Source organism: Salvelinus sp. IW2-2015, unplaced genomic scaffold, assembly GCF_002910315.2.
Source record: "Salvelinus sp. IW2-2015 unplaced genomic scaffold, ASM291031v2 Un_scaffold2482, whole genome shotgun sequence".
NCBI classification, from domain to species: Eukaryota; Metazoa; Chordata; class Actinopteri; order Salmoniformes; family Salmonidae; genus Salvelinus; species Salvelinus sp. IW2-2015.
In genome coordinates this window covers 28,584-36,627 of record NW_019943800.1, presented here as the reverse complement: position 1 = coordinate 36,627, position 8,044 = coordinate 28,584, and the positions used below count along the sequence as shown (strand labels likewise).

Genomic DNA, 8,044 nt, shown 5'->3' with positions numbered 1-8,044 from the left:
ATCTGGTAATGATGTTGGGTTTGGTCGAATCCTGGTGGCTGGCTCCAGCTAACAGCAGCTGATGTGGTGTCCACTGAGTCAACAGTCAGCTGGTCTGGAGCAGGAATTACTGAGAGAAAATACATTATTGTTGAGAGCCATCTTGATAACTAGTCAACTTCTGTCTGTAGCGTCCAAACAGCTTGGGTGCGTACATGTCAGTTGTTTTGCTCTACGACTACCACAAGCTTCACACAAATTGTCTAAGGTAACCCGGTATCGGTAAAAAATAATTTAATGTAAGTAGTTTGATGGTTTTTTGTTACAATTTTTTTTCTCCTTTAGATATAGGTCAGACACTTCAAAACATTCTTCCACAAGGCTTAGCCTCTAGTTAATTCAGATATAAAAAAAAACATACATTTATTTCAGTACTAAACAGCATTGTACGATCTGGGGAATTCATCATAATACACAGTCACCTCCACAATTACTGGCACCCTTGATAAAGATGAGCAGAAGTATAAAAGCGAGCTATGTTGTACGCTAAAGAAATTGGTGAAATTGTATAATTTTATACAAAAACAATAGTGTAGAACGTCAACACCACCCGCATGTACTTTTGCAAAAAACTTACTAGCCAGGCCATCCGGTTCCAGTCTAATTTAGAGGCAAACAAACCACAATGCAAACATCAGTCACAACTTAACAAAAACTGCGTATTTAACCATACTGTTCCTAATTTTTATATTTTATTTTGTTATTTCCTCTTAAAAATCCACATGATTTCAGGGAAGTGCAAAACTTTTGCATTTAAACAAACACCAGGAAGGCAGCACCTCAGTGGAACATTGCACAATGTGAGGCATCGGTGAAGTTCAACTCCGTAAGCTTCCACAATTTTCCAACATTAGAAGAAGCACGGAAGAGGTGCATAGTAAATATTTGACGTGACAAGTTCACAGTGACAGATCACATCAGGGTTTGCAGCCATCATTTCCAAGCTGAGGACTTGATCGAACCTTCGACCAACATGATTAAAGAAAGGAGCACTGCCTGTCCTCTTCCAGTGATTCGGGAGGCAAAGAAAAGTCCAATGGCCCTAGTTGGAGAATTACAGAACTTGGTCTCATCTTGGGCTTACCAAGTCTCCAAATCTCTGATTAGACGCCACGGGACTGGCACCAGGTGCTATGGTCAGAGATGAAAATAGAGCTCTTTGGCCTCGATAGAAGGATGCATATGCAGAAAAGAACCTCATACCAGCTGTAAAAAATGATGGTAGATCTTTGATGTAATCGGGTTGTTTTGCTTCCACTGGTTCTGGGGCCCTTGTTAGGGTTCCCGAGTGGCGCAGCTGTCTAAGGCACTGCATCTCAGTGCTAGAGGCGTCACTACAGACCCGGGTGTGGTTCCAGGCTGCATCACAACTGGACGTGATTGGGAATCCCATAGGGCGGCGCACAATTGGCCCAGCGTCGTCCGGGTTTGGCCGGGGTAGGCCGTCATTGTAAATAAGAATTTGTTCTTAACTGACTTGCCTAGTTAAATAAAATATTTAAAAAAATGTAAAAAAGGTCAACAGAGCAATGAACTCTACCAAAAAAAACTGGTTGCAAGGAGGCTGAAACTTCCCTGCAAATGGATCTTCCAGCAAGACAATGACCCCAAGTACAAATCAAAATGGTAATTGACCACAAAATTAACATTTTGCAATAGCCATCTCTTTATCCAGACTTGAACCCCATTTGAAAACCTGTAGTTTGAATTGAAGAGAGCAGTCCATAATTGCAGAATGAATGAATGAATGTATGTACTTGTAAGTCGCTCTGGATAAGAGCGTCTGCTAAATGACTTAAATGTAAAATGTAAATGTCAAGGACCTGTAAAAATTCTCCATGGAGGAATGGTCTGAGATCCCTCCCAATGTGTTCTATCTCATTAAACATGATAGAAAAAGGCTAAGTGCTGTTATCCTCGCAAGGAGAGGGTGCACAAAGTATTGAAAACAGGCGTGCCGATAATTTTAGCACTTATCTTTTAAAAATATATAATAGTAGTTAAACCATCTGAACAATTGCATGAAATCATTTAATTTCCCAATTTTATGATCCTAAAATATAGCTCAGTATTATTATATATTTTATAGTATTTTTTGATCATCTTTATCAAGGGTGCCACATGTTGGAGGCGAATGTATTTCTCATCAGGGAAGATACTGGACCTTTACATCCCATGTTGACACATCCATTATGATTAGTTCATTTACATTAGAGTCATTTTGATTACTAGTCAAAGTTAGACACCAACCTAATAATTTACTAGAGTACTTCCTTACTTGTTGTGGTAAGAGTTGTTAACACAATTTGACTTTGTGCCCCATTTTCCAGCACAGTGCAGACAGTGACTGAGTATTCAGTAGCAGGTTTCAGGTCAGAGAGAGTGATGCTGTGTGAAGATGTGTTAGTGATGTGTGGTTCTGTCCCTGGACAGCAGTAGGAGATCTGGTAATGATGTTGGGTTTGGTCCAATCCTGGTGGCTGGCTCCAGCTAACAGCAGCTGATGTGGTGTCCACTGAGTCAACATTTAGCTGGTCTGCAGCAGGGATTACTAAGAGAAAAATACATTATTGTCAGGGCTATGGTTGAACTCCAGAAATATATTACAAGAGGAAAAAGTAGAATAATATATGAAAAATTAGAAAATGCCCGGCTTGCAATTACTTTTGATATGGGAAAATTTCAATTTAAAAGGCACTCGCACATCTGAGCAATCTTTTTTGCAGGTGTATGGTAACAGTTGAACAAGATGAAGGAAAAAGGAAACCGCACACTGCTCTTGATAGTATCACTGATCTTTAATAAGCTTACGTATCGGCCTCACGGCCTTCGTCAGTGCTTTTGTGAGTAAAAAAAAAAGAAAATTGCACCCTTATGTAGACCGGTTCCACGCATCGAAAGTGGTTGGAGGCGAAGGAAAAACAAATAAGTGCTACCAAATATAACAATATGCAGTTCATAAATATTTTTTAAAAAGTGTGTAAATAAGACGTATTAAACACGTCTGTAAAACCACAAAGAGGACATAGACCTACCGAACAAGTTTTCATTAATCATTGGGTACATCGTACGAAAAACATCAGAGTAATCTTAAATAGGGGCATAATTCATGTTAAAATTCACAACATAACATACATAGGCATTTCATCATTAAGTCCTTTAGGAAATAATGTCTGGAGGGTGAAAATCCCCCAACTTTCTCTTTTACTCAGAGTATTATTAATATCACCTCCCCTGTCCGATATCTTAACTTTCTCTATGCCACAAAATCTAAAGGTAGAAATGTCACGCTTTAGGTCATTAAAATGTACTGCGACTGGATAATCCCTGTCGTTTCTCCTGATTGAACTTTTATGTTCACTAATTCTCTGTTTGAGAGAATGAGAGGTTTTACCAACTGTCACGACTTCTGCCGAAGTCGGCTCCTCTCCTTGTTCGGGCGGTGTTCGGTGATCGAGGTCACCAGCTTTCTAGCCATCACTGCTCCATTTTTCATATGTCCATTTGTTTTGTCTTGTTCCATACACACCTGGTTTTCATTCCCCAATCAATCTACATGTATTTAGTCCTCTGTTCCGCATCATGTCTTTGTGTGTAATTGTTCCTTGGTAATGGTGTATGTTCACGCGCAATACTTTTATAGTTTATGTTACGTGTTTTTGGTCACTTACTGTATGTCATTTTTTGTGCATATTGTTGAACGGAATAAAAGTGTGCCTGTTTACTCTACTCTGCTCTCCTGCACCTGACTTCGCCCTCCTTACACAGCCTTAACACCAATATAGCTCAACCCACATGAACATTTAATAATGTAAATAACATGGTGGTGGAACACGTAATAATGTCATTTATTTGGAAACGTTTTCCTGTATGTAGGTGGCAGAAATATTCACACTTCATCATATTGTTGCACTGTGCGCATCCTCTGCATTTATAGCTGCCATTTGGAGGGCGTAAAAGAGCCTGGCTGATTTACATTTGTGGCTGGCAGTTGGCATGGACCAATTTATCACGTAAATTGTGACCTCTCCTATACACAATAAGTGGTGGATTTTTAGAAATCTCATGATAAAATATGCCAGTGTTTCTTGACCGCATCTCCCACTTTTCTCGAGTTCAAAGTATATGTGGTTGTGAACATTACGGAGTGTTCTTTAGCGGGTATTTTTTGTAGCAGTTCATCTCGTGTTTTCCCAATGCCAAATTATGTGCTTCATCCACACATTGTGGCGAATAGCCTCTTCTTAGAAAGAGCTACAAAAAAGACCCGCAAAGCTAAAGAACACTCTGTAATGTTCACAACCGCATATACTTTGAACTCGCGAAAAGTGGAAGATGCGGTCAAGAAACACTGGCATATTTTATCATCGGACCCAGCTTTGCCGGCTGAATTTAAATATCCACCACTAGTCCAGCGCTCTAACCACTAGGCTACGCTGCCGCCCCAATGACCTAAAGCATGACATTTCTATCGTTAGATTTTGTGGTATAGAGAAAGTTAAGATATCAAACTTCCAACTTCAACTGTATACAGTTGTGGCAAAAAAAAATTGAATGACACAAATATAAATGTTCAAAGTCTGCTGCCTCAGTTTGTATGATGGCAATTTGCATATACTCCAGAATATTATGAAGAGTGATCAGATGAATTGCAATTAATTGCAAAGTCCCTCTTTGCCATGCAAATGAACTAAATCCCCCAAACATTTCCACTGAATTTCAGCCCAGCCACAAAAGGACCAGCTAACATCATGTCAGTGAGTCTCTCGTTAACACAGGTGTGAGTGTTGAAGAGGACAAGGCTGGAGATCACTCTGTCATGCTGATTGAGTTCGAATAACAGACCGGAAGCTTCAAAAGGAGGGTGGTGCTTGGAATCATTGTTCATCCTCTGTCAACCATGGTTACCTGCAAGGAAACACGTGCCGTCATCATTGCTTTGCACAAAAAGGGCTTCACAGGCAAGGATATTGCTGCCAGGAAGATTGCATCTAAATCAACTATTTATCGGATCATCAAGAACTTCAAGGAGAGCGGTTAAATTGTTGTGAAGAAGGCTTCAGGGCGCCCAAGAAAGTCCATCAAGCGCCAGCACCGTCTCCTAAAGTTGTTTCAGCTGTGGGATCGGGGCACCACCAGTACAGAGCTTGCTCAGGAATGGCAGCAGGCAGGTGTGAGTGCATCTGCACGCACAGTGAGGCGAAGACTTTTGGAGGATGGCRTGGTGTCAAGAAGGGCAGCAAAGAAGCCACTTCTRTCCAGGAAAAACATCAGGGYCAGACTGATATTCTGCAAAAGGTACAGGGATTGGACTGCTGAGGACAGGGGTAAAGTCATTTTCTCTGATGAATCCCCTTTCCGATTGTTTGGGGCATCCGGAAAAAAAGCTTGTCCGGAGAAGACAAGGTGAGCGCTACCATCAGTCCTGTGTCAAGCCAACAGTAAAGCATCCTGAGACCATTATAAATATAAATGTAAAGAATGCTGTGATTATAAATGATTATAAATACTCTCCGCAATAACAAGTGTTTTACACTGTACTTTGGATAAAGTTAAAGCAAGTAGAGGCAGGAATAGAAGAAAGCATGAATTCAGATATTACAGTACAGTGCATTCGGAAAGTATTCAGACCCCTTGACATTTTCCACATTGTTACATAACAGCCTTATTCTAAAATGGATCAAATAATTTTTTTCCTTCATCAATATACACATAATACCCCATAAGGAAAAATTGAAAAGAGGTTTTTAGAAATATTTGCAAATGTATTGAAAATAAAAAACAAATACATCATTTACATAACTATTTCGACTGTAAAAGACTGGTTTTTGCTTTGTCATTATGGGGTATTGTGGGTAGATTGATGAGGGTAAAAAACTATTTAATACATTTTAGAATAAGACGTGTATGTATCAATGTGATAGGTATAGACCTTCTAGAGTTTAATTCGGGAGATGTTAACTCTTTAAACAACCGTTCTCGTGGTGCCCCAAATCCTAATGAGTTCATTATGAATTTAATCAACAATTAAACATAGTTAGTTAATTAGAGAAATAACAGTTTTCAGATTAATGTTAAAGTCAAGTCACGACTGTATTTATATGAATACTGTAAGTAGAGAAAGTGTTTGCTCATTGGGAAATGAATATCAAACTCGTCAGTGACAACTGCTCCCCACTCAGCCGGTTAGATATGTAATGTAAAAAAATATATATATTTAACAACTTCACTGTGCCACTGCTAAATTGTTGTCACCATGGCACAAAAAAAATGCTGTAATTATAAATACTCTCCACAATAACATGTATTTTACGCTGTACTTTGGATAAACTTAACCCTATCAGCCCACTCGAAACCCGAGAAGTCAATCTGTTTTCTACATGAACAGAAATGACACATCACGTCATTGCGATACTGTTGTTGAGATGAACTTCTCTAATCCTTCAGACACTTCTGCAAGCACCGCGGCTGTCTCAGGATTAAAAGCATTGACGTGCAGAGTGTACTCTGCTTCCAATGATACATTTTCCACTTTAAGGGGGACTGAAACCCCTTACTATGAATCGAACGGCGTCAGTCCCGCAACTGACCCGATGATTCCCACTGGTGAAACGCTGTGCCATATCGCAGACACATATCCTCGTCTCAGTTCGCAGGCAGTGGAACAGTCGCCACACGCATACGCCGTGGTGACTGACAAGCCTCGACAGCCACTGAGCGTTTTGAAGCACAAACACCAGGAGATTTGGTTGAAAGGTTACAGCCAATCTACAACCTACGCGGCTGCTGACAACTCGTACACAGGCTCCGACCTTTTCGTTTGTGCCTCGGATACCCACGCCAACCGTTGCATTTAAACATTTTGACCAATCGATTGGTAGAAAAACAGACAACTTTCGGTCGGCCAAGATTTTTGGGGGTCGGGGAAAGGCCTAATATGAGAGAAACGTTAAATGTGCATTTTCATGAGAGTCTCAGCTTTTCAGAGATAGTGATTCATAGTTTGTAGCTCAAACCATTCGGACTCAAAATATAATTCTGTAAAAAGACCCAGCCTCTGGACTCAGAAACACTGCTCCCCACTCAGACTCTGTTAATCAAACAGACTAATGGTTGATACCAACTGATGCAGAAGAAATAGACTAATCCAATGGTACAGTCAAGAAGTCTGTACACAAGGGTTAACAATGATTAAAAGTACTAAATCAGGCCGGTGTGACGTTGGGACTCATTGGGTTAAAGCAAGCAGAGGCACACCAAGTCCTTGACATAATGACTCACAGGAGTGGAAGAAACAATGAACTCAGATATTATTATTTATTTTTAAATTCATTTCAGCACCAAACTGCATTGTGAGAACTGGATAATTTACCATCATATATTTCTCATCAGTGAAGATACTTTACCTTTACATCCCATGCCGACACATCCATTATGATTAGTTTATGTAGTAATTTTGATAACTAGCTAACGTTTCATAAACTTTGACACCAGAGATAATACTTAAGTAGGGTACTTCCTTACTTGTGGTGAGGGTTGTTGACACCAGTTCACTTTGCTTTCCATCTTCCAGCACAGTGCAGACAGTGACAGAGTACTGAGTACCACATTGCAGCTCAGAGAGAGTGATGCTGTGTGAAGACGTGGTAGTGATGTGTGGTTCTGTCCCTGGACAGTAGTAGGAGATCTGGTAATGATGTTGGGTTTGGTCCAATCCTGGTGGCTGGTTCCAGCTAACAGCAGCTGATGTGGTGTTAACTAAGTCAACATTCAGCCCTATCGGGGCAGAGATAACTAGGGGACGGGTTTAATATAGTTAATAGTAGCTGATCATTTGTAGCCCTGCTGACTTCCATTCTACTGTTAATATTCCACTGAAGGATAATATCCCACTAATACTTACTGTCACTGCTCACTACTACTATCACACTAGTCTACATTTAATAACACTAGGCTCTAACAATTACAATTGTAAACACTACTTCTATCACACTAGCCTACATTT

At 40.2% G+C, this 8,044-nt stretch overlaps 1 long non-coding RNA gene across 1 annotated transcript in view; it reads right to left on the bottom strand.

Moving 5' to 3' along the window:
• Window positions 1-7,844, bottom strand: part of LOC139025300 (uncharacterized) — a 32,244-nt gene extending 24,400 nt beyond the window's left edge. Inside the window, exon 1 of the long non-coding RNA XR_011476860.1 lies at window positions 7,564-7,844. This is a non-coding gene — a long non-coding RNA (uncharacterized lncRNA). The remainder of the gene's footprint in view (window positions 1-7,563) is intronic.
• Between the last annotated feature and the right edge of the window lie 200 nt (window positions 7,845-8,044).